This window comes from Ctenopharyngodon idella, chromosome 3 (assembly GCF_019924925.1).
Source record: "Ctenopharyngodon idella isolate HZGC_01 chromosome 3, HZGC01, whole genome shotgun sequence".
Taxonomy (NCBI): Eukaryota; Metazoa; Chordata; class Actinopteri; order Cypriniformes; family Xenocyprididae; genus Ctenopharyngodon; species Ctenopharyngodon idella.
In genome coordinates, this window is record NC_067222.1 from 15,951,301 (window position 1) to 15,978,544 (window position 27,244).

The following is a 27,244-nucleotide window of genomic DNA, read 5'->3' on the forward strand; positions in this document are numbered from 1 at the left end:
AATAAATGATGACAGAATTTTCAGCATGAAACCAGTGTGTAGTCAGTGTAGTGATTTATATATTCATCAATGATCAACACACAACAACTTTCTGCATCACATTCCCCCATTATCAGCAGGGCACGACTGTCACATCCAGGTGTTCAGGTCACATAAGTGACTAAAATGTGCAGATATACAGTGTGTCCAGAGCCGGCTCTTGCTAAGTGACATGAGCAGTTGCATTGAGCCCTCATGACCATGTGATGGCTTAAAGGAATTCATAACTGTGTCTGGCTGCATCTATTTTAATAAAATGCACTGTACTTAAAGTCCCAAGCAACAAAAATCATATTGCTACTCAGTATTTTTTTATTTTTTAGGTCAAATATTACAATATTCAACATACATTATAGGGCAGTCGTAACCTAATGGTAACACGAAGGTTGTGGGTTCGATTCTCAATGCAGACAGGAAATGACTGAGTGACCCAATCACTCCCTGGGCGCCATAGTGAATATCTGAATATCTGTGTGTGTGTGTGTGTGTGTGTGTGTGTGTGTGTGTGTGTGTGTGTGTGTGTATGTGTGTTTTCACTGCTCACTTCTCCTCGTGTGTGTGCACTAACTTGGGTGGGTTATAAGCAGAGAACAAATTCTGAATATGGGTTACCATACTTCACGTCACTTCACATATATTATAGATATATTTATGAAAATCAATCTAGAGAATTGTGTCAGAATTTAAGCTTTATGCTGAAAACAAGCAAAGCATCTGCCAGTTGGGTCAGAAAGATAAAGTTTGATTAAAGAGATTAAAAGGGGTCAAGACAAATCAGGTTTATTTTCATAACTGATTGGTAGGTGTTTTTGCTTGAGTAAAGCATTAATCTCACGGTAACACAGCCACTTGCACCTGCCTTTTTGAGACACCATGGTAGGCCAGTGGTTGGTCTGGTCCAGTAGTACTGGCTGTGGTGGCAGTGGGCAGGCTGGTCTCCGATGTTGATTTAATCCATAATACAAATGCCATGGCAGTCCTTAACATACGACGAATCAACATTATATCACTAGCATTAATGTTGTTATTGTCACAGCTTAACAGACTACATCTGACCTTTGCTAGCTAGCTAACCTATTACAATAATGTCATTCCGTTACTGCACAGTGTTGCCGTTTGGCAACACAGACATTTTATTAATTCACCAAAAACTAATTTTCAAAAAACTTTGTGTCATCATAACTTATGTGAGGTGATGTTACCAATTTTTTTGTGAATGTGACATGGGCTGGTCCTTGTTTGTTACTGATGTTTTAGTTTGCTTTCAGCAACTACTGACAAGAGACGGCAGTCTGTCAGAAATCAGCAAAACTGCAGCTCAGTTTCAGGGTCTTGGCAATCTTCTTATAGCCTACGCCATCTTTATGTAGAGCAACAATTCTTTTTTTCAGATCCTCAGAGAGTTCTTTGCCATGAGGTGCCATGTTGAACTTCCAGTGACCAGTATGAGAGAGTGAGAGCGATAACACCAAATTTAACACACCTGCTCCCCATTCACACCTGAGACCTGAGAGAGAAGCAGCCAAGCAACAGGAGGATCTACATACTGTAAGTGTTTTTGTGTTATTTGTAGTTTGATTTTAGTGCTGTGTCATTGCTAGGAAAGTTTGTTTACTGTATTCACGTGGCAAGTCGCGTTTGTTCTCGTTCGCTCTGTCAGTAGGCGTGGCCAAAGCCAGCTTATAGTACTTAAACAGTTGTAATTTCACGTTTATTAGAGAGAAGCAGCCAAGCAACAGGATGATCTACATACTGTAAGTGTTTTTGTGTTATTTGTAATTTGATGAGGGTTGATCCTCCTGTCAACCCTCAGATCGAAGGGCATCTCAGGAACCGCACTCCAGTGGTTCGAGTCTTACCTCTCAGGTAGGTCCTTCAGGGTATCTTGGAGAGGTGAGGTGTCCAAGTCACATCATCTTGCTACTGGGGTACCTCAGGGCTCAGTGCTAGGACCACTTCTCTTCTCCATCTACATGTCATCACTAGGATCTGTCATTCAGGAACATGGTTTTTCCTATCACTGTTATGCTGATGACACACAACTCTACCTCTCATTCCAACCAAATGATCCGACGGTTGCTGGTCGCATCGCAGCCTGCCTGACAGCCATTTCTGCCTGAATGAAGGACCACCACCTTCAACTCAACCTTGCAAAAACGGAACTGCTTGTGGTCGGTGCCCAACACTTCATAATGACCTTTCCATTCAACTTGGGTCGTCAACCATAACTCCTTCCAGGACGGCCAGGAACCTCGGAGTGGTGATGGATGATTGTTTAAGCTTCACAGATCACATCGCTACAACGGCCCGGTCCTGCAGATTTGCCTTGTACAACATTAGGAAGATTAGACCCTTCCTATCGGAACTTTCCACACAAATTCTTGTCCAAGCTCTTGTTCTATCCAGACTGGACTATTGTAATGCTCTCTTGGCAGAACGCAGAAGCTTGCGTTCTGCAAGTGAACGGCGTCTTGTGGTGCCATCCCAAAGGGGCACAAAATCACTCTCACGGACCTTCTCCTGGTCTGTTCCTGGTTGGTGGAATGACCTACCATGCTCTATCCGAGCAGCTGAGTCTTTAGCCATTTTCAAAAAACTGCTAAAAACATATCTTTTTCATCAACACTTGACCCAGTAATATAGCACTTTTTTTATTTATATTTTACTTTTCGTTTTTCGATTTTCTATTCTTTCTTCATATATTTGCATATATATTAAAAAAAAAAAAAAAAAAAAAAAACCTAGCTACGAGCACTTTACTGATGAAACTGTGACTTGACACAGCACTTACATACTGTTGTACTCATGTTGATTTGATTGCTTCTGCTATTCTCATTTGTAAGTCGCTTTGGAGAAAAGTGTCTGCTAAATGACTAAATGTAATGTAAATGTAGACCTTGTAACACTAACGAGTCACATGACACCGGGGAGAGAAAATGGCTAATTGGGCCCAATTTGGACATTTTCACTTAGGGGTGTACTCACATTTGTGGCCAGCGGTTTAGACATTAATAGCTGTGTGTTGAGTTATTTTGAGGGGACAGCAAATTTACACTGTTATACAAGCTGTACACTCACTACTTTACATAGTAGCAAAGTGTCATTTCCTCAGTGTTGTCACATGAAAAGATGTAATAAAAGATATCACAAAAATGTGATGGGTGTACTCACTTCTGTTATATATATATATATATATATATATATATAGACATACTTTAGCAAATCAAAAAATGGAAAAAGATCTTGTGTTTTTTTGTATGTCTGAAACTCAAGACATATTAAAGATATCTTAAAATCCCAGGTGAAAAAAGTACACTTCCATAATGTACTAAAAGTGGTCTATTTTCTCAGACTAATTTTGTACTTAATATACTAAAGATTCTTCTTTAGTACTTCCGAAGATAATCTTAAGAACATCTAAGTGTACTCAACTGTGTTTAAATACACTTGCATATATATAAATTAGACATATATTGATCACATACTGTATATGGCCTTAACATACAGTATCATAGTTATCATATACATTATTTTAATATATGTATATATAATAATTCTATGGTATAAACATATATAAAATCCTATATAAGCATACTGAATATTTGCATACATGTTTAATTATACTTGCACATATATTTTAGACATATATTGTTCACATATATGGTCCTAACATAACAGTACCATATAAAAAGCCATCATATAAATCATTTTAATATATGTATATATAATAATTCTTATACGGGCATTTCATACATGGTATAAACGTATATAAAATCCTATATAATCATACTGAATATTTGCATACATGTTGTATAAATATACTTGCATATATATTTTAGACATATATTGTTCACATATATGGTCCTAACATAACAGTACCATATAAAAAGCCATCATATACACAACTGAACAAAATCTTAAGACCGGAGGAAAAATTACAAGTATTCGCATTTTGCGCTGCTGGATCGTAACCAGGTTGTAAGTACTGCTTCAAAATGCCAAGAGAAGAAACAGGAGCAAGAGACAAAAAATAGAGAGTAGGCAATTTATTGAAAACTGCATTTAAACTCAAACAGGCTGTTCATCAGCTGATCAAAAGTTTAAGACCATAGCCTTAAAAAGTTAAAATCTGTGCAAAAATATGGCTTTCATGTCATTGCCATCAGGAGATAATGACAGTGTGACTGCCTGAAGGACAAAGGCAAAAAGGCTTTCTTTTTTTGAACGTGGCAGGATTGTTGAGCTGCACAAACAAGGGCTCTCGCAACGCACCATCGCTGCTGAGGTTGGACGCAGTGCAGTCATTTTACATTTCTTAAAAGATCCTGCGAGTTATGGGACAAAAAAGTCAAGTGGTAGACCCAAAAAAATTCAGGATCCTATGGGCTGTCCGTGAAGACACAGGCTGTCTCTTGTTCGTTTCATATGGATTACATAATCAGAGATTATTTGTTTTAATTTAAATTTCACATTTCAAGATTTCTATTGATGGAATTATTATCGAGACTGAGGCAAGTATACAGTTTCGGTTCATTTTTGTGATGTGATCCAGACACGAGAAAGAGATGGCAGAAAAGCACATCCTGTTCATTTTTTATTCTTTGTTTTTAATTTTAAAAGCATAATGTTTTGTTATTGTGAGTGTATACAAATAAAAGAAGACTTTTTTTTTATCTTCATTTCTGCAGAGGAAGTGCTATATGTATATATATATATATATATATATATATATATATATATATATATATCAGTTTTTGTTACTGATATCACCCTCACATATGTGTGTCAGCCAATCAGAAACAAGCATTATACTATGCAGCTGCATCAGGAAGAGATAATGTACCATTGTTGATGCTTCATTATTATCAAGCATATTATATATGTCTGCTTGACAAAATGAAATTTTATTTGAGATTAAACTATTCTATTTCATCAGAAGGACAGCGTGAAGTGATATGAGAACTTGCACAGCTTGGCATCAGTCCACAGAACGCTGCCATCCATCACCAAGAACATTCAAATATCCATAGAGACTTCCGTGTGTGTGTGATCATTGTGCATTGTGGATGTTTTAAAGTGCTGTGACTTCATTTTTGTTTTTAGAGGAACAATTTTATCCATTTTTACAGTGACTTTTTTCCACACACTAACATAAAATAAAAACAAATATCATTCCAATTATTTTTAATTTTTTTTTTATTGTAGATCTAGAAAATTTTGACAGTGTTACACAGTGTCATGCCATTTGGATCAAGGAAACTTTTTTTTTTTTTTTTTTTTTTTTTTTAATTCAGCAAACATCATTTGGGATCAAAAAGACCCATAATAGCATACAAGGGTTTTAATACCAGGTGTAAACAGAGCATTACTCATAAACTGATAAGACTTGCTAATGTCAGAAAATGCATTAGGAAATAAATATACGCTGCAGTATTCAACAAAAAACGCAATGTGGTCTGGAGGATGTTGACATGTTTGCCACAGCTTTTGCAGAGTTTTGGTGAAAGGTTAGATTTTTAGTGAATACAGAGAGAGTCATTGGAAGACTTTGAAAAGTAAATGAATTCTTTTGGACCATATTATGGTTCATTTATAATACTTTTCCTTTTAAGAGCTTGACTGTATTGGCCACTGTGAGTTCTTGTATGGAAAAGAGCAGCATGAACATTCTGCCAAACATCTGCTTTTTTGCTATACACAGAAAAACTTGATATGGGTAAATGATACCAGAATTTTCATTTCAGTCTTAGGAGAAATAATAGGTGGAGCTGGTTGCCTGAATTCAATCTATTCATATATTTAGCACAACAAAGAAATGTATGAACAACTCATCGGTGAGTAAATGATGGCAGGATTTTCAATTCTGGGTGAACTATCTCTTTAAGTATTGAAAATTTCTGATGATAAATGATTTTAATTGTTGGAAGTTGTTAATGTTTCAATGTTTCTGTATCAGTGGTGTTTAATGTCTGAATGACAGACTACCAAAGTTCAGCTAAGGGGATAGATTTCATAAATGCAGACCAGCAATATGTCCATCCGATCTTGAAAAATGAATGTACACTGAAGCATTATGGACGGTTGTATTTTCATCTTAATAGTGGATAATCGGACTTCATTACTGTTGTGGCAAAAAAAAAATCAACACTGACTCTACTGCATAAGAGATAAACACATCCAATTGTCTTTAAAGGTTTTATTTCTTTCAAGAAAGGTCAGACAGTCATACAGAAACACAAGTAGCTGCAGAGTGTAAGACAAAGAACGAAAGCTTCCCCTCACTTTTATATCTCTGACCTCCAAGGCTGAAGCCTCTGTCCTTTTACCATATTAGGAACATGTTTACCACTTCAGTGTTTTCCACTTGTCACCCAAAGAATGCATACTTAAACACTTCTGAGAATAACAAAATCATTTAACCATAAGCATATAAAGTAAAATCATATGGAAATTATACAGAAACTCAAAATTTCCCCCACAATTCCCCCCTTTTTATCATTCATTGATAACTAATCACTACATCTATTACAATGCTTCACTAAGGTAAAAATGCATATCTTCTCAAAAAAGTATGAAAACAAGCAAATTTACGTTATTACATCACATTTATACTCTTCATCTCTGATTTTCATACAAACAACAAATTAAGGTACATCGCCCAATCATAGAACTAATGATAGCATCCTTCATTTTACAGACATATAGCATGTACCATCTTAGTTGTATAACATCTTTTCACACCAGATCTATTTTGTAGTCCACGATGTGTCATTGTCGAACCTCAGTGGTGATTTGGAATTCCTTGAGCTGATTTCACCTGTACACAAACCTTAGACAGGATAGAAGACATTTCTTTGCAATAGTTCAACATGTCATGTTCACACAATTCTGTTGATGCCACTCATTGTTTAGCCTCTTCCATTCCCAAAAATGGGGTCTTCCAACCTAATTTAAAATTTTCAGGCATATTTTCAGCCATACATTCATTAATTACCATCCCCCTTTTTTGATGCATTTCCCATCAAATTATCTTAGTGGTTGGAGAAATGTTTCTCTAAACAACATTTGCCAGTAACACTAAACTAAACTCCATCTTTAATTCTGCAACCAGATTTCCTCCAGGTTCTCTGCCTCTGAACATGTTCTGTAAAGAGTTAGAATCATGGTTATTTTCAGATAACAGATTACACACAGTCTCCTGTGTCTGCTCCGGCACTTCCTACAGAAACAGAGACTTTTTGCATTAGTTTTGTCAGCACGAACAGAAATTCAAACCACATCACCTCAAAAATCGTCTACCACCCTGAACCAATAACGGGCATCTGTGTAGATTGTCACAATTTTGTCAGTCATCAGTTTACCCGCTCCAGTGAGGGTCACAAGCTCATCTGCTCATGCCAAATAATTAGAGGACAGCAGCCCTGAAACTAACACTTCACACTCCATGGTCACAACTTATCCTTCGCAATTCAGGCCTGTTGTTTTGTCTCTGAAGGCAGAGCCATCTACAAACAACACATCCTCACAGTTATCAAGTGGTTTGTCTAGCAGGCCAGGTCATGGTGTACAGACCTGATCAAGAATAGTCAAACAACACTGATGTTCCTTCCCATCCTCCTTTGTTCTCCCACCAGTCCTTCATACTGTGAATGTTACTAGGCTCTCTCGATAATTTTTATTGCCAGTGTGTCACTGTTTCTCTGCCATCAAGTTTTACATTTTACATTTATCATCGTGACCACACATAGCTGGCAGTGTTTAAATTCAGACCCTCAGTTGAAGTTGAAGGGGTTTTAACCCATGGACGGCAATCTTCAGTTTTCCAATTCCAATTTTCCATAAATGCTTAAACATACTAATCCAGAGAGTAACTCAAATTCAACATCATAAATGACAAAAGTAGTCATAATTACCACTAACAGACAGAGCTGGATAACCAATCCACTTAAAGCTCGTCCCATGTTCTGTATCGTCTTTTTCATCAGATTCAATCAGAATTATCTGCTTGTCAACATTTGTCGTTTCACTTAACCCATCTGTAATGATAAAACACTCATTCACACTAGGTTAATGACATATACACTCTCTATAGGGGCAGAATAGTTCCCCAAACTAACACATACAAAACATACAGTCCAGTCACCCTCACACTCACTCACACTAGACACACATGACTATAAACTGCTCATTTTCAAAGTTTGCATTTGGTGTTAAAATCTAAAAAAAAAAAAAACATTTAAACTTCACTTTTTTTTTCCCCCTGTAGTTCTTTACTTAGTTTTTACATGATCTCTTATCCAGTCTCAGAACTTATCTGCTCATGTTAATTATTTTCTATAAAAGTCAGCTGGGTTGTTTTTGTTCTAATCTCATTGCTTTGTTTTGTTTAAGCTTTAGCAGACTGATAACAGACAGACAGAGTATCCTTGCCTCTACCCCAGCAGTCTCTCTCTCACTGCACAAATAATCTTTTCAACAGCCTCACAAGACTGTAACTTAGACTAGGAGCATTTTTAAAGTTATCTTTAGGTTAAATGTTGAATTCACTTAACTTTCTCTTGAATCTGCAAAATCAGTCTTCACCTTTAGCCCCCACCATGTCTTGGAATTATCCTCTGCCATGTCTAATGACCTGCAGGAGTAAAACTATGATAGAGACATATTAGTTCAAAGTCAACACAGCCTCATGAATTCAGGGATTCATCGTAATGCTGAATCCTAAACTTCTATACCGGTTTTTGCCCATAAGACAACCAACATCATGTTACTAAATTTTATGGTCTCCCCAGAAATGACGGACAATCACCCCATGGTCTCAGTCGGCTCTTGAAAGCTCATTCCCATCAGCTCTTTATCATTAATCTTTTCCCTCAGGGTCTTGTCCCCTGGCGTAGTTGCATCAAGTTGTGGACACTTGTCACAATGAAAAACAAGCCATCCTAGGAACGCGGTTTCTGGTGAGTGGTATAGAGGAACATTTTTGGGTCAGACTGCTGTACCTTCTCACAGGTCATCCCCCCTTTTGATGCTGCTGGCCTCACAGACATCCGCTCCACTCTCATACCCATCTCACATTAAACACCTCCCTTCAGGGTAGATGCCCAGTGGCGGCGGTGACCCCCTGCCTTAGGTTGTCCCCTGTCTGGCCAAAGAGGATCTTACCCGTCATTGAGAAATCACCTCGTGCACACTGGTAACCGCTCTTTCCCATTATGAAATCTTTGACAGTTTTCTTCAACAGAATCAGGTGTTTTCTGGAGCTTAGGGAAGTTGCATTCAAGAGCCACCAGAGCCATTGGACTGCCTAATAGTGTCAAAACATGGAGACAGGTTAATGACAGCAGTATTTAATCACTAAAATCATTAGACATTCTCAGCAGCAACATATCAGTGCTGAGACTATACTCAGTGAACTTAATTCTCACAACTGTCCATTCAGTGTTTTGTTCTGCTACATCTGTAACCGGAGCCATCGGCCCTGCACATGGTGGTGACATAGATCAGACAAAAAGTTGCTGGTCATAGAGGAAATTCCTCAAAATAGTCACTTCTATCATTCAAGGTCTGTATTACTAATTTAAAGACCTCTTTACACTCATTGAGTTTTCCTTTGACAAATTTAACAACTAATTGCCCTCTTTATGGCAATCATTTCTTTTAACATCTCTGTGTCCATGATTTTCAACTGAGACACTGTGCTTCACTATAAATAGCTTGTTATCACTTATGACACAGGCTCAGATAGCAGCTTTTAGCTGACTTTGAATGAGAGAGACTCTGAGGATTTCAGGACTAGTACACTGCCTTTTTATAACTTTTAACATCAAACTTTACTCTGGCCCAGCTTAAGACTTTGCCAGAAATGACATATGTTTTCAAATAAAAAAAATGTGTTTATATTTGTTTTTTACTCACACATCAGGGAAATTAGAAATTAGAAATTTCCATTCAGGTTGAGTCTCTGTTACAACTGGCAGTCTCATTTTGCCATTTAAACTTTTGACCATCAAAAACCAAACATTTAGAAATTAAAGGTCCTAAATCATTTTAGTTATTTTACACTGTGATAGCGACGCACTCATCTCATAAAAACATATTTGAGACTGTTCAAATATTTTTCCATAAAGTGAAACTATGTTATTTTCATAACATTAATTTTTGCTGCTATATTTCTCTTCATTATAGCCACTTATCCCACATTCCTCTATCAAATAGTTAATCTGCAGATGCAAACTCTATTATCCATATGGTTTCTACTGTTTTGCAGAACCACAATGTTATTTTACCCATATCTCAACTACTAGGTTGCACTGACAGCCTTATAGCTGCTTTCTCCTTCAACCATTATTATATAAATTGTAGTTCTCTAGACATCTAATGTCATGCCTCTATTTAATGGATGCAAAACAAAACTTTTTTGTAAGTTACATTCAGTCCTCCTTCCCTACATGCCCATTCTTTCTGCATCGACCTTCTTTTCCCTTCTGTCTGCTTCCTGCACCCAACAATCTCTTGTCTGCTTACATTTCACACACACACCGCTTTCACACAACATCCCTACATCGCAGTTCTCTTCTTCTCATTCCCTTACGACCTTAAGTCTTATGACACTCAACGTTCCCTCTTCTCGGAAAATCATATTGTTTGATTAATTTATCTACACCTAGCATGCATTTTTGGCCATACAATTTTCTCATTTGATAAAACACTGGTGCATCATTTTCTGCAAGCTTGCTCTGGGATTTCCCCATATTGGATCTCCCGACTCTCATGGATTTACCTTGTCGATGCGCACCTAATAATCTGTTGGACGTCTCCTACAGATCCGACCTTTAACCCAAAGTCAGACAGGTTGAGCCTCAATGCTCCCGATCTTTTTAACCCAAAACCGGACGGGCTGAGCCTTAATGCTCCAGCTTAAGACGTTTAAACTGTGTCACTCCTTCACAAATTTGTTCTCTGCAGTACCCTCACTGCAGCTGGGCTCAATCCCAAAATTTGCTTCAGTGCGACCCAGCTTAGATTTCTCAGAAACCTCCCTCCATGGAAACGTCTTTAATGTCCCAACGTGATGCAGTTTCCGGGAACGTCTTGATCACGCTGCTTCTCACAATGGTGTTTAAATTATGTCATACAGCCTAAGTTCCCTGACTTACAAATTTGTTTCTGCAGCACCCTGCAGCTGGGCTCAATCCCAGAAATTTGTTTCAGCTTCAGCGTGCCCAGTTCAAATTTCCCCATTAATTTTTTGTTTCTGCAGCGCCCTCACTGCAGTTGGGCTCAATTCCCAAAAATTTGCTTCAGCTGTATGACGCAGCTCAGATTTCCCCTTTAGAAATTACCTTTGCTGCTTCTGCATGCGCGACCTCAGTTCCCCTTAGAAACCCCTTGACCACGACCACAGAGCCAACCAGAGCCACCAATATGGCTTGTCCCGTTTCCTAATCTTCCAAATTTTACCAAATCTCCATTTTTTTTCAAATTTTTTTCTCCCTCTTAATCACAAAATTTCAAAACTTCAATCTGCCATAAAAATTTATAATTTATCTCTTACCAGAGAGTCGTGATGCCACCTGGGTTCGTTTACTGATTCCAGTGGTGTCCCCTTCTGGACCCTGGCGGTCGGCCCCTCATCCCTCAATCTATTCGGGGTAGGGCTGAGACTACTAAGTCCAGGATGATCAGTCACCATCCGCTCTCGGGTCCAAAAGGCACATCCAAGGAATCCCACTTTCTGACACCAAATTGTTGTGGCAAAAAATCAACACTGACTCTACTGCATAAGAGATAAACACATCCAATTGTCTTTAAAGGTTTTATTTCTTTCAAGAAAGGTCAGACAGTCATACAGAAACACAAGTAGCCGCAGAGTGTAAGACAAAGAACGAAAGCTTCCCCTCACTTTATATCTCTGACCTCCAAGGCTGAAGCCTCTGTCCTTTTACCATATTAGGAACGTTTACCACTTCAGTGTTTTCCACTTGTCACCCAAAGAATGTGTACTTAAACACTTCTGAGAATAACAAAATCATTTAACCATAAGCATAAGTAAAATCATATGGAAATTATACAGAAACTCAAAATTTCCCCCACAATTACCTATTATAGCATTATCAATGATGCAGAAACCTCCAACTGTTGTAGCACAGTAAATCTGTTTTCGTCATGCTGTTGTAGCAGACTTCAAGTGGTAACCTCCAGACACCACGGAAACACAACCACACCACAAATGGGATGATGGATGCAGATGGATTTATTCCTTAAACAGAGTAGCGTGAGGCAATATTAGTATACACAGACATCAGAAGGCCTACTCTCTCATTCCTCTGCTTCTCCGTTACCATACACTGTGCGTCTGAGCACGAACGCTTAAAGGATGTTACATATAGAAATATTTAACATGAGTAAATGTAGTGCTTAATTATCTCACATAACATGAAAACGCAAATAAAATCGTAATAGTAAATACATAACATTTGTAAAAGTTAACATTCAAATATGCTATAGACTCATAGGAATGCATGTAACGTGTACTATAAACTCTAAATTGCATTAAACCCTGGTTGTTAAATCACTGTGTACAATAAAGTTCTCCTTTTGGCACAAACACACTGTGTCACTGCATGAGATTATACCACAAGGCAATTAGTATAGAGATTGCCTAGTACACACTTAAGTACACATGCATTCCAAATTAATTCGCAAATAAATTCAAATTACAAAATAAACATTTAAATTAATGATCACAGATTGAAACAACATACCTTAAACAGAGTAAAAAAATAAATATAAGTTGTTTCAGGATATTGATCTAAGTATTAGAAGCTGAATTCTGCCATCTGTTGGTTAGAAAAAAGCTAGTCCTAGACCTTCATTTATGTGTGAAAATTTTCTGATTTATGCATGAATTATTGATTTTATTTGCCAATTTCTATAAAAATGCTCTCTATTGCAGTCACACCCCTGTGTGTGTTTGTGCATGCGCACGCACGTGTGTGTATGCCTTCGTTGTGGTATGAAATTTTTTGGATTTATGCCGGATTTATTGATTTTATTTGACAAATTTAAAAAAAAAAAAAAAAAAAAAAAAAAAAAAAAAAAACGCATTTCCCATTCATTTTCAATTGGGGTCATACTGACCCCAAAGACAACATTAATATTTTTTTTTTTTTTTACATGCCTTTAGAATAACTGAATCAAGCCCAGTTTTTTTGTGTGTGTGTACAGACAGATAAAGTAGGAAAAGTCTAAAAATTTTATTCCACTGAGATGAAGGGAACCATTTTTTTTTTTACTCAAGAAACGTCGATTGGGGTCATATTGACCCCAAGGACAAATAGGAGAAGCGATACATTTCCCTTCGGTGTCTCACTAATTAAGGCCCCACCTACAACAATTGATAGAAACTCCCGATCGGAACCATTGAAAATAGAACTTAATAAAAATTAATTTAATACAAGTTTTGCTGAAGTTAACTAAATTTACAGAACATTTCTCCTTGGAGATGAAAAAAAATATCAAATTAAACAGATGTTTCAGTCAACTGGCTACACTGTATCAGCTGTAATACTCACCTGGATATTATGGTTTACAGATCTTGTAGCAACAGTAAATCACAACTGCAGCCGCAAGCAGAGCAGCAACAACAATCCCTGCTAAAACACCTGGAGACAGACCTGGACCTGTAACAGCTGAAGACAGACAGTCATTAGTGTGAGTGAATGGGTTTTATTTTGTTCTGATTCAGTTGAATTATGTTATTATGAGAGAAGTTGTAAGTCCAAGTGACCTACAGTGCATCATTTTGTCATGTTACAGCCTTATTCCAAAATGGATTCAGTTCATTATTTTCATCAAAATTCTACAAACAATACCCCATAATGACAATGTGAAAGAAGTTGGTTTGAAATCTTTGCAAATTTATTAAAAAAAAAAAAAAATTACATATGTACATAAGTATTCACAGCCTTTGCTCAAAACTTTGTTGAAGCACCATTGTCACCAATTACAACCTCAAATCTTTTTTAATAATGATGCTACGAGCTTGGTACACCTATTTTTGGGCAGTTTCTCCCATCTTCTTTGTAGGACCTCTCAAGCTCCATCAGGTTGGTGCACAGCCATTTTCAGATCTCTCCAGAGATGTTCAATCGGGTTCAAGTCTGGGCTCTGGCTGGGCCACTCAAGAACATTCACAGAGTTGTCCCATAGCCACTCCTTTGTTATATTGGCTGTGTGCTTATGGGTCGTTGTCCTGTTGGAGGATGAACCTTCACCCCAGTCTGAGGTCCAGAGCAGGTTTTCATCAAGGATGTCTCTGTACATTGCTGCATTCATCTTTCCCTCAACCCTGACTAGTATCCTAGTTCCTGCCGCTGAAAGGGATGGTATTGGCCAGGTGATGAGCGGTGCCTGGTTTCCTCCAGACATGACGCTTGCTATTCAGGCCAAAGTGTTCAATCTTTGTTGATCTCATGGTCTGAGAGTCCCTCAGGTGAGTTTTGGCAAACTCCAGGTGGGCTGTCATGCGTCTTTTACTGAGGAGTGGCTTCCGTCTGGCCACTTTACCATACAGGCCTGATTGGTGGAGTGCTGCAGAGATGGTTGTTCTTCTGGAAGGTTCTCCTCTCTCCACAGAGAAACGCTGGAGCTCTGTCAGAGTGACCATCGGGTTCTTGGTCACCTCCCTGAGTAAGGCCCTTCTCCCCCGATTGCACAGTTTGGCCAGGTGGCCCGCTTTAGGAAGAGTCCTGGTGGTTCCAAACTTCTTCCTTTTATGGATGATGGAGGCCACTGTACTCATTGGGACCTTCAATGCTGCAGAACTTTTTCTGTACCCTTATCCAGATCTGTTCCTCGATACAGTCCTGTCTTGGAGGTCTACAGACAATTCCTTGAACTTCATGGCTTGGTTTGTGCTCTGACATGAACTGTTAACTGTGGGACCTTATATAGAGGTGTGTGCCTTTCCAAATCATGTCCAATCAACTGAATTTAACACAGGTGGACTCCAATCAACTTGTAGAAACATCTCAAGGATGATCAGTGGAAACAGGAGGCACCTGAGCTCAATTTTGACAAAGGCTGTGAATACTTATGTGCATGTGATTTTTTTCATTTTTTATTTAATAAATTTGCAAAGATTTCAAACAAACTTCTTTCACATTGTCATTATGGGGTATTGTTTGTAGAATTTTGAGGAAAATAATAAATTTAATCCCTTTTGGAATAAGGCTGTACTTTCCGGATGCACTGTAATTATACTGAATGTCATTATTTCATTGTTCTTTCCAGGTTTAGAGTTACCCACCAGTCACAGAAAGAAGGAAACGCTGATCGCTTTCACGGCCTCGGATCTGTAGCTCATAAAGTCCAGTGTGTTCGGTTTTGGTCTTCTTGATAATCAGAGAGCCATTCTGATTCAGCTGCAGTTTGTCTCTGAATCTCTCATCAGCATCGTTTAATGAGATCTCTTTAGTTTCCAGATCGATTTTAGCCAGGAGGATGCCTTTATCTCCAAACCTCCACACTATTAGATCATCTCTCTGGACTTCAACATTATTCTGTAGAGTGACAGACTTTCCCTCCATCACTGACTCTGACTTCACTCCATCCGTCTCACCAGCCACCGCTGGAAAACAAGCCAAAACAGTTTCTCAGAAAGAGATTAAATTCTGTAAATCATTTACTCTGTATAAATCCTCATGTTACCTATAATTAAATGTATACATCACTTAGATATTTATAGATTTCAATTCTTGTACATAAATGTTATTAATAAAGCTAATAAAAGGCATGTCCTGTGCTACTTCTTTCACCTCATATTACTGCATAAGATCATAAGCTTTGACATGTGGACAGAAAACAGGCTTCACTCTCAGGTGACACAGAAATCATATTACTGTCTCGGTTTGGGTTAACTCATTCACATTTACTCATAAATATAAACCCTGCATATTAAAGAGATAGTCCACCCAAAAATGTAAATTCTATTATTTTTTCATCCTCATGTCATTCCAACCCCTAAGACTGTTGTTGATGATATTTTTTACGAAATCTGAGAGCTTTGTCAATGAAGGCCCAGAAAGGTAGTAAAGACATCATTAAAGTAATCCTCTGCAGTGTTTACGTCACATTTTAGTATTGGTACGGCTCACTTTGAACCTCAACCGATGTGGTACTATTTAAACAAGCCGTAAAGAGCCGTACCATGCAGTGGAAAAGCACCAAACAGCTGTACCGAACCGTTGTGGTGAGAAATCGAGTCCTCCCAGGAATTGGGTCTCCTTTAGGACCCCGAGTGTTACCACTGGTTCAGCTGACTTTTAATGGGTAGTATTTTTAGCACCCGATTATAATTTCTGCAAAATCATGTTATAATTTATATAATTTATCATTGTAATGACTATTAATGTCATTGTAATGACTATTAATGTCTTTTGAATTACATGGTTCATATACTATATAACTGAAGTTCCCTTTCAGTCGGTCACGTTCGACGTACGTCAGTAGTGACCGACGAATTGGGATATCGCTAGAGAGCCCTATCAGCTTCGAGTGAACTACAACAGGCCAATGGAGTTGGCGTGCGATATTTGCATAATGCGCACCGCCCCCGCCAGGTGGTATAAATAGGGGAGCAGATGCAATCGCACTCTGTCTTTCGCTTCGGAGCCATCTAGTGTGTTTCCAGCTTTCAGACTTCAGTGAGTTCTTCAAGCCAAAAAAAAAGGAAAATTTCTTTTTCTTGTGTTGGTGCAACGGCACTCCAGCGAGGTCGCGAGCTTCCGAGGAGCCTGAGCTTAAAGCTCTCAACTGCTGTTTTTACAGCATTCAATTTCCATTTCCCAGCATTGTGGTCTGTTGCGATTTGGGCCGGTTCCTCCGTTGTGTTCGGGGAGTGGTGTACCCGAACACATCGTGACACTCCCTGTGTGCTTCAGCACAAGAGAGCTGAATTTTTCCCCTCCTAAAAGAGCTTCACAGACGAACCCTGCGTCTTTTTCAAGATGTCATTTCGTCTGTGCGTTACTGGATGCGGTCGTTCATTGGTCCCCGCTGACGGCCACAATCGCTGCATCACGTGCCTGGGCGTTCAGCACGCTGAAGCAGCTTTTGTGGATAGTTCATGTTCTCACTGTGGGAACATGACTATTGCAGTGTTGAGATCGAGACTCTCGTTCCTTGGTTCTCAGGGAGCGGGGGTCCCCTCCCCTATGCCCCGTGCCGCCGTTTTCTCTGGCTTCGGCCGGGGTGACGGTGCGCCGGCGTGTAGGCAGGGTGATCTGAGGATCACGGTCAGGGCTTCCCCGCCGAGCTCCGCTCCGCGGGCCCCTGTCCCCTCTACCTCACTGCAACCGGTGGTGTTACCGATTGAGCGTGCTGGTCCCTCTACGGAGCGACCAGCCGTTTCTTTCGGAGCACCGGCGGATGACTGCATGTCGATCGCGGCATCGGAAGGTGAGCCAGAGTCCTCGGGAGATGAAGACTCGGCTGCGTTACCTCCCTCCGGGACCGTAGCGTTGTCCGAGCCTGATCCTGAGTTGACGGCTATGCTTTCCCGGGCTGCCAAGAAGGTCGGGCTCGTCTGGAACCCTCCACCGTGTCCCGAACCTTCTCGGCTCGATGATTGGTACCTCGGGGCGGCCCGCGCTGGTCCCCAGCGCCCCGCCCCGATGCCATTCTTCCCGGAGGTGCATGATGAGGTGACCAGGTCCTGGCGGACGCCCTATAGCGTTCGTGCGAGACCTGGTCCCTCGTCCGCCTTCACCAACCTGGATGGCGGGGAGGCTAGGGGATATACGCGGATTCCCCCAGTCGAGAGGTCTGTTGCGATGCAACTGTGTCCAACGGCCTCTGGCTGGCGCGGTGAGCCGCGTCTCCCATCCCGGGCCTGTAAATTCTCGTCAGGCTTGACAGAGAAAGCTTACAGAGCCTGCGGACAGGCTGCCTCTGCCTTGCATGCCATGGCCCTTTTGCAAGTTCATCAGGCAAAAGCGTTGATGGAAATGCCCCAGGGAGGTCTTGACCAGCAGCTGCTTGGGGAGCTGCGTGCCGCCACGGACCTCGCCCTCCGGGCGACTAAGGTGACGGCACGTTCTGTTGGTCAGGCGATGGCCACGCTTGTGGTCCAGCAACGCCACCTTTGGCTGACCCTTGCTGATATGAGGGATACCGACAAATATCGGTTCCTGGACTCCCCCATATCACAGGTCGGCCTTTTCGGCGACGCGGTAGAGAGCTTCGCCCAGCAGTTCTCTGCCGCCCAGAAGCAGGCTGAGGCTATCAAACACGTCCTGCCCCGGCGGTCCGCTGCTGCCTCCACCCCGCCGCCGGCAGCACAGCCTCAGCCCGCTCGTCGCCGAGGGCGCCCGCCTGCGTCGTCCTCCGCCCCTGCTAAGTTGGCAAAGCAGCAGCCTACACCAGCCAAACAGCAGGGTGCCGGTCGCGGACGCGGCGCCCAGCCCGCTCAGGCCAAGCCAGGTGGCAAGAGGTCGAGGAAGACGCGACCCTGAGACGGGCGACCTGGAGGGGAAGGTTCCTGCTCTTCGGGAGAGGACTCCATCGTCTCTCCCACCCCCGGAGGAGGGCCGGGGGGAATTTGTGAAATTGTCTGTCCCGCCGCTGGCTCTCCGGAGTCCAGCGGTACCCACTTCATCACAAAAAGAGCAGTTTCCCAATCCTCCAGGTCACAAGAGACTGTGGCTGTCAGCGCGCGAGGCTCCGCCTTGCCACTCGCAGCCCACTCTCACTTCGCCAGCAGGTCCCAGTGTGATGGTCGAGGCCGCCCCCCAGCCGTCTCCCATTCACACTGTCACCTCGCAGAGTCTGACCCCACTTCGGGCCGCTGCGCCGTCCGAGTCGGGTTCCAGCACTCTGCTTCGCTGCCCCACCCCCGGTGCGTCTGTGGTGCCTTTGGTCCCGCTGGCTCGGTGTCTGGAAGCCTGGATAGCGCTCCCCAGCCCGTCCCGCTGGCTCATTCGCACTATCAGACTCGGCTATGCGATTCAGTTCGCCCGGCGTCCCCCGGTCTTCAGGGGTGTCCACTACACTCAGGTGTCCCTGGACAATGCACCTGTTCTCCGGGCGGAGATTGCTGTCCTCCTGGCGAAGGATGCAATCGAGCCGGTCCCTCCAGCCGATATGAAGTCAGGGTTCTACAGCCCCTACTTCATTGTACCAAAGAAGGGCGGTGGGCTACGGCCAATCCTGGATCTGCGTGTCCTGAACCGGTCCCTTCACAGGCTGCCGTTCAAGATGCTTACGCAGAAGCGCATTTTCGAATGCGTCCGTCCCCAGGATTGGTTTGCAGCGATCGACCTGAAGGACGCGTACTTTCATGTCTCGATTCTGCCTCGTCACAGACCCTTCCTACGGTTTGCGTTCGAGGGTCGGGCATATCAGTACAAAGTCCTACCCTTCGGGCTGGCCCTGTCGCCCCGCGTCTTCACGAAGGTTGCGGAGGCGGCCATTGTTCCGCTCAAGGAACAGGGCGTTCGCATCCTCAACTACCTCGACGACTGGCTCATCCTGGCCAGCTCGCGGGAGCAGTTGTGCGAACACAGGGACATGGTGTTAGCTCACCTCAGTCGGTTGGGTCTTCGGGTCAACTGGGACAAGAGCAAACTCTCCCCCGGGCAGAGGATCTCTTATCTCGGTATGGAACTGGATTCGGTCGCCCGGACTGCGCGCCTCACCGAGGAGCGCGTCCAGTCAGTGTTGACCTGCCTGAGTACGCTCAAGCGCAGGACAGCGGCCCCACTGAAACTCTTTCAGAGGCTCCTGGGGCATATGGCATCCGCAGCCGCAGTCACGCCGCTCGGATTGCTTCATATGAGGCCGCTTCAACACTGGCTCCGCGGCCGGATCCCGAGATGGGCGTGGCAGCGCGGTACGTTCCGTGTTCCCGTGACACCGAACTGCCGTCGCACCCTCACCAAGTGGTCGGACCCTTCGTTCCTGCGGGCTGGAGTTCCCCTCGAACAAGTGTCCAGGCATGCTGTGGTCCACACAGATGCCTCTGCCACAGGGTGGGGGGCCACGTACAACGGGCATGCAGCGTCGGGTCTGTGGACGGGGCCCCAACTGCATTGGCATATCAATTGCCTCGAGTTGCTAGCAGTACGTCTTGCACTGGGCCGCTTCCAGGAGCTGTTGACAGACAAGCACGTACTGGTCCGCTCGGACAGCACTGCGGCCGTTGCGTACATCAACCATCAGGGTGGTCTACGCTCCCGCCGTATGTCGCAACTCGCCCGCCATCTCTTGCTATGGAGTCAGAAGCATCTGAGGTCGCTTCGTGCCATTCACGTCCCAGGCGTGCTCAACCGTGCAGCCGACGAGCTCTCACGGCAGCCTCCGCTTCCGGGCGAATGGCGGCTCCATCCCCAGGTGGTCCAGCTGATCTGGCAGCGCTTCGGCGAGGCACAGATAGATCTGTTCGCCTCCCCGGAGACTGCCCACTGCCAGTTGTTCTATTCCCTGACCGGCGGCACGCTCGGCACGGATGCCCTGGCAATCAGCTGGCCCCAGGGCCTACGCAAATATGCGTTTCCCCCAGTGAGCCTTCTCGCACAGCTCCTGTGCAAAGTCAGGGAGGACGAGGAGCAGGTCTTGTTAGTGGCTCCATATTGGCCCACTCGGACCTGGTTCTCGGACCTCACGCTCCTCGCGACAGCACCTCCTTGGCCCATTCCTCTGAGGAAGGACCTCCTGACTCAGAGACGGGGCACCCTCTGGCACCCGCGTCCCGACCTGTGGAAACTCCATGTGTGGTCCCTGGACGGGACGCGGAGGTTCTGAGTGATCTCCCGCAAGCGGTCGCAGACACCATCACTTCCGCTAGAGCTCCTTCTACGAGGAACCTCTATGCGCTGAAGTGGAACCTATTCGTCGAATGGTGTTCCTCTCAACCAGAGCGAGAGGACCCCCGATCATGTTCGGTCAGAACCGTGCTTTCCTTTCTGCAAGAGGGCCTGGAGCGAAGGCTGTCTCCCTCCACCCTCAAGGTGTATGTTGCCGCTATCGCCGCACATCACTATGCAGTTGATGGTAAATCGCTAGGGAAGCACGATCTGATCGTCAGGTTCTTGAGGGGGGCGAGGAGACTGAATCCTCCCCAGCCCCCCTCTGTACCCTCTTGGGATCTGACCCTGGTTCTTACATCTCTCCGGGGTCGTCCCTTCGAGCCTTTGCAATCAGTCGAGTTAAAAGTACTGTCCCTAAAGACCGTCCTCCTGGTTGCATTGGCCTCGCTCAAGAGGGTAGGGGACCTGCACGCATTTTCGGTTGACGAATCGTGCCTGGAATTCGGGCCCGGTGACTCTCACGTTATCCTGAGACCCCGGCCTGGATATGTGCCCAAGGTTCCTACCACTCCCTTTCGAGATCAGGTAGTGAACCTGCAAGCGCTGCCTTCGGAGGAGGCAGACCCAGCCCTAGCTTTGCTCTGTCCCGTCCGCGCGCTGCGCCTGTACGTGGACAGAACGCGAAGCTTCAGGACCTCAGATCAGCTCTTTGTCTGTTACGGAGGCCAGCAGAAGGGAAAGGCTGTCTCCAAGCAGAGGATGGCCCACTGGATAGTGGACGCCATCGCCCTGGCGTACGAGTCCCAGGGCGTGCCTTGCCCGTTCAGGTTGAGAGCCCACTCCACCAGAGGAGTGGCCTCTTCCTGGGCGCTGGCGCACGGCGCCTCGCTGACAGATATCTGTAGAGCTGCGGGCTGGGCGACACCTAACACGTTCGCTAGATTCTATAGCCTTCGTGTAGAACCGGTATCTTCCCGTGTACTCGCTTCCACCAGCCGGTAGACGCGAAGAGCCCGTTCTAGTGTCGGCTTGCAATGCCACTCCCGCCCCCTGGGCCGGATACGTGCATCCTTTTTACTCCAGTCGAGTTCCCCGCTTGGCGAGCCCTGTCGAGTTCCTCCGCCTCCCCCTTCGGCTCGGACATTGCGGAGTGTCTGATGCCAGGCCAAACCTCCGTCACCGACGTTGACGTTTGGCTGGGTTCCACATGTCGTGACCCCTCCACGTGAGCGGTCCCATGTGTGTATTTGTCCACGGTCAACTCCCTACGGCGAGCCCGTGTCTTTCCCTAGCAGAGCCAGCTCTGCTGTCACCTGTCAGATGAGTCTCCCCCTACCCAGGTGGAGCCATCCCAGGGACTCCATATGCGTACTGCCCACGGCCAGTCCATATGTGTACTCTCCACGTAAATTCCTCCCCTACGGGTGGGTAGTGGTCTCCGCAGCGTCCCCTACGGGTTCGCTTCCCCAGTGTAGTCTAGTTTACTTAGTGGGTATATCGGAACAGCAGTAGACTCTCTCGGCGTAAGCTCGCCCCCTTCCCCGTCCCACTGGTGCGCCGGGTGGCTAGAGCTTGCGCTGGGCACTGGAAGGGGTTCATACTGTGGCGCTTTATTTGGGATCCCAATTCGTCGGTCACTACTGACGTACGTCGAACGTGACCGACTGAAAGGGAACGTCTCGGTTACGTATGTAACCCTCGTTCCCTGAAGGAGGGAACGGAGACGTACGTCCCGTCGCCACAGTTGCTGTACCCTCGCTGTAGTGCGGACTAGATTGTCTCCTCAGCGAAAAACAGAGTGCGATTGCATCTGCTCCCCTATTTATACCACCTGGCGGGGGCGGTGCGCATTATGCAAATATCGCACGCCAACTCCATTGGCCTGTTGTAGTTCACTCGAAGCTGATAGGGCTCTCTAGCGATATCCCAATTCGTCGGTCACTACTGACGTACGTCTCCGTTCCCTCCTTCAGGGAACGAGGGTTACATACGTAACCGAGACGCTAAAGGTTGTGAAATAAAGCATTTCTCATTCTTACTGTTTTTTTTAGTTAGCTTATGTACTAGCATTGCATACATCTACCCAATGAGCCTACTAGCTTAGCTTATATTATATTAGGAATGTTTTTTGCTTCCAATATCTGTTTCTAGTTTGTTTTATTATGCAATACATGGGCATTAATTTTATATTTCAAGCATGTTGTTTATGCACTTAAAGGTGCACTATGTAATTTTCCCATCCGCTAGGGGACGCCTATTCAAAACAAAAGCGTAGCTTGATGACGCCAAGTTTGAGCGTGGAATCTTGGGACATGTGGTCTTCACCTCACAGCCGGTGGAAATAAATCGGGATAGGACTCGGGAAGAACTCATGTTCATGGATGTGATTATTAACGTTACTGTAGTATGAAGCAGTGCAGGACCGAGTGTTGTGGGAGCTGAACGAGGCCGCTGGAGCGATTGCGCAACACACGCCTCACGAGCAGCAGAACTTTTATTATGACACAGTCGCCGGCGCCGCTTCCGCTTTTCCGGTCATGAGTATGAGGTAACACAGCTCTGTTTATCATATTAGATACATTTGAGAGTGTTGAAAATATTATAACGTTACTCTGCGTTCGCTCGCGGCTGCTGCGAGACACTTGTTTGAGTTTAATTAATTTAATTAATTAAATTAAATTAATTAAATTAATTAAATTAATTTTAAAACGTATTGTATGATGGAGAAAATTCTGTATTACTGTTACTAAAAATAAAGCTGCATCTGATTATGCTATGTTAGATGTATGTATGTATGTATGCTATGTTCTAGGCTGTAAAGCATGGTACTCGCAAAAAATCAAGAAAATTGATTTAAACAATAAGACAAAACATGTTGAGCTATATAACAATAATTAGTTTCTGTCTATAAATATATCAAAACAGATGTTTCCTTGTCTATTAAAACGTGTAATATATTAAAGCATCTTTGGTGTTTCTATGGTTTCTACAAAATAAAACCGGAAAACGAGGGTAACGCGGGTATGACGCGATTGACAGGTGACTCCTCACACGTCCCGGAGCCTTGGTTAAAATTGTAATTTTCTCACTATTTACAAATACTTGGAAACATTTGGGATATTGTAAGTACTCAAGTGAACAAAATATATAACACTGGCCTAGTGTTTTTTTAGTTATTTTACTGCAAATATTTTACATATTGCAGCTTTAATGTAACAAACATATAATAGTGAAATAGGTTATAATTAGTCAAGACATCACAGTAACAACTTTTTATCAGGGGGGGGTGTATGTCTCATGACACCGTACCATGCACTGGAAAATCGACATAAACAGACTAAAGATACTCACCAAAGACAGTAACATTAAATATTTTTGTCGCAGTTTTTTTTCTAGAGACCGTTACTTTATATTGTCCCGAGTGTCTGATTCTGGTGTTTCTGATGGTCAGAGATCCAGTCTTTTGGTCCACCTGCAATCTGCCTCTGAATCCAGCATCATCAGTGAAAAAAAATGAAGTCAAATCTGCCTTTCTTGCTATTTGAGATATGACAGAGTCTCTAGGTCCAAACAGCCACAGTATCGTATCATCGTTTTGTATTTCAGTAATATCAGTGTGTAGAGTGACAGAATCTCCCTCCATCACGGTTTCATCCGTCTCTGCACCAGACACACCTAGAGCAGAAACAATCAACTTTACAAATACACATCAGACTTCATTTCTCCTCACGTCAGGAATGGTGTCCAAATGGATATAGTAAAACTGGTTAGTGTAGTTGTGCATTATTCAGTGTAAATACATACATACATACATACATACATAAATATAAAAATAATTAATAATTTTTAAGAGTTACAAACAAATGTCACCCATTCGGCGGAATGGCTCAATCATTATTAGACTCGTCTGGGTCTATTTCTCCAGCATCGTTTCCCATGAAGGCTATTTAACTCAGAACTGATCACAATACTGCAGTGCAGTGTCGAAAATGAAACCGAAAGATACAGAAATCAATCACTTACCGTCCACGAACAATAAGAATAGAAAGAACAAAAGCATGTTCTGCACGTTGTTGTAGAGCTGTGTAGAATCTGAATTAATAAAGCTGATCTATATGGAGATCATTTATATTATTCTGTTCTGCAGAATCTCCGTCGCTTCTGAACCGCACTCAAACACTGACATAATCGTGAATAAATCACGTTACGGACGCTAACGGAGAGACGGTACTAACGCCCACTGAGAACTGCGACTTTTCTATCCTTCAGAGAATCTACGAGCAAAGCAGTGGCATGCCTAGGGTTGCCAGGTCCCAGAAACATTTCCTGCCCAAAATAAATGAAAACTAACCCATTTTTCATTTTAAAATTAGTGTAGGGCAATATGACCAGAAATATTATGACAACATTATATCATATGATATTTATCACGATATTAATTTACCATTAATGAGGAAGGATATGCTTTCCACATGTTTGTTAGACCTTGAGAATGAATGTAAACTTGTTCACAATTAAACAGCATTAAGTCATCTTTTAATTAGGGGCCCCATTAAATCTATTTTATTTTCCCTGTGTTTTATGATTTAATACAAATTTATCATCAACAATAGTGTTTAATTAAATTAATTAATAAAACTTTAACAATGAATTATCAATTAATCAATCTTAAATGAAAATATAACAATTAATTTACAACAAAACTTTTTATTTTCTGTCATATAAGATGCAGCACGACAGATCTGTTTAATATTAAAAAATGGATGAAAAATAACATGATATTCCTTACAAACAATGGTAATATTATTATTACTTTGAGCAGTATATTTTACTATAGCTATCATAGTAATATATTTCTCTTACAAGTTAAAGCAAACTTTTATTTTGGTGGTTTGTTGTGAAGTTTTTCCCAAATGAAACGGTGAAAATCTCATCACAGGTATGTAAGTCACTGAGTAGAGTGAACATACGTAAGGCGACAGGTCCAGATAACATCCCTGGACGCGTCCTGAAACTTTGTGCTTCAGAACTGACCAGCGTAACCACTGACATCTTCAATCTTTCCCTCACTCTGGCTACAGTCCCTGTCTATTTTAAGTCCACCAGTATCATTCTAGTTCCAAAGAAAACCACAGTCTCTTGTCTCAGTGATTACAGACCAGTGGCTCTAACACCAGTACTCATGAAGTGTTTTGAGAGTCTGGACCCACTACAGGACAAAGAGATCCACAGAGGATGCTGTTTCATTCGCTATTCACAGAATACTAACTCACCTGGAAAATAAAGATAGTTATGCCAGACTACTCTTTATTGATTACAGTTCAGCTTTTAACACTATCATTCCCTCTAAACTCACAGTCTGCATAACCTGGGACTGCCTTCTGGACTGTGTAACTGGATACAGAGCTTCCTCACCAGTAGACCACAACATGTACGTATTGGAAAACACTCCTCTAGCACCATCATAACGAACACAGGCTGTGTCTCAGCCCCATGCTGTACACTCTTTTCACATACGACTGCGTTGCTACTCAGCCCAAAAATGTCATCATTAAATTCGCAGATGACACCACAGTCATTGGTCTTATCAAAGATAATGAGACTGCTTACCGGAAAGAAGTGTCAGATCTGGTCACATGGTGTGACGCTAACAATCTCACACTGAATGTCAGCAAGACCAAGGAGATGATAAAAGGTGATAGGAGGTGATAAAGATGGCACAGAAAATCACAGGGACAGAACTCCCCTCTCTGCTGGATATTTATGATAAAAGGATTTACAAATGGGCAAGTAATATTATTGGCGACCCCACTCATCCCACCCATAATTTCCTTACCCTCATGAAGTCCGGCGAGAGGTACCGGAGCATTGCGGCCAGAACATCCAGGCTACTGAACAGCCTATATCCTCAGGCTATCAGACTAATAAATAGTAGTCACCCACTGTCGCTCCCACCTGGATCATCAGCATAGACTAGCCCCTGCTTAAATGCACTTTGCACTTTACTTGTTGGTCTTTTAATGCATACTTCATATCGCATTAGAGCGTTAAGGTTGGACTTTTTTTAGCATTGCACTTTACATAGACTTTTGGTACTTTAATATTGCTGCAACTGTATTGTTGACATGCTGCATCTTTATACTGTGAAGAACTTCTTATACTTTTTTTTTTTTTTATAAATACTTGCCATTGTTTATTTATTTTTATTTTTTTATTATTCTTATGGTGTATTCTTATACATTGCATTGCCTTGTTTTTATATTCTTGCATTTTCTTTTATATGAATGTTTTGTAGTTTTATTGTTTGTTCCCCTTTTACCCTGTCTTCTTGTGAGGAGGAACAATATAAGAATTTCATTGTACCTGGTACATATGACAATAAATATCTTGAACTTGAA

At 42.8% G+C, this 27,244-nt stretch overlaps 1 long non-coding RNA gene across 1 annotated transcript; it reads right to left on the reverse strand.

The window, feature by feature from the left end:
* Nucleotides 1-11,535: 11,535 nt before the first annotated feature.
* LOC127508248 (uncharacterized) lies at nt 11,536-25,101 on the reverse strand. Its single transcript, XR_007928745.1, has 4 exons — nt 24,870-25,101; nt 24,198-24,521; nt 15,350-15,670; nt 11,536-13,730 (listed from the first exon to the last, which is right to left on the reverse strand). It is a non-coding gene; the product is annotated as an uncharacterized LOC127508248 (long non-coding RNA).
* Nucleotides 25,102-27,244: the final 2,143 nt, after the last annotated feature.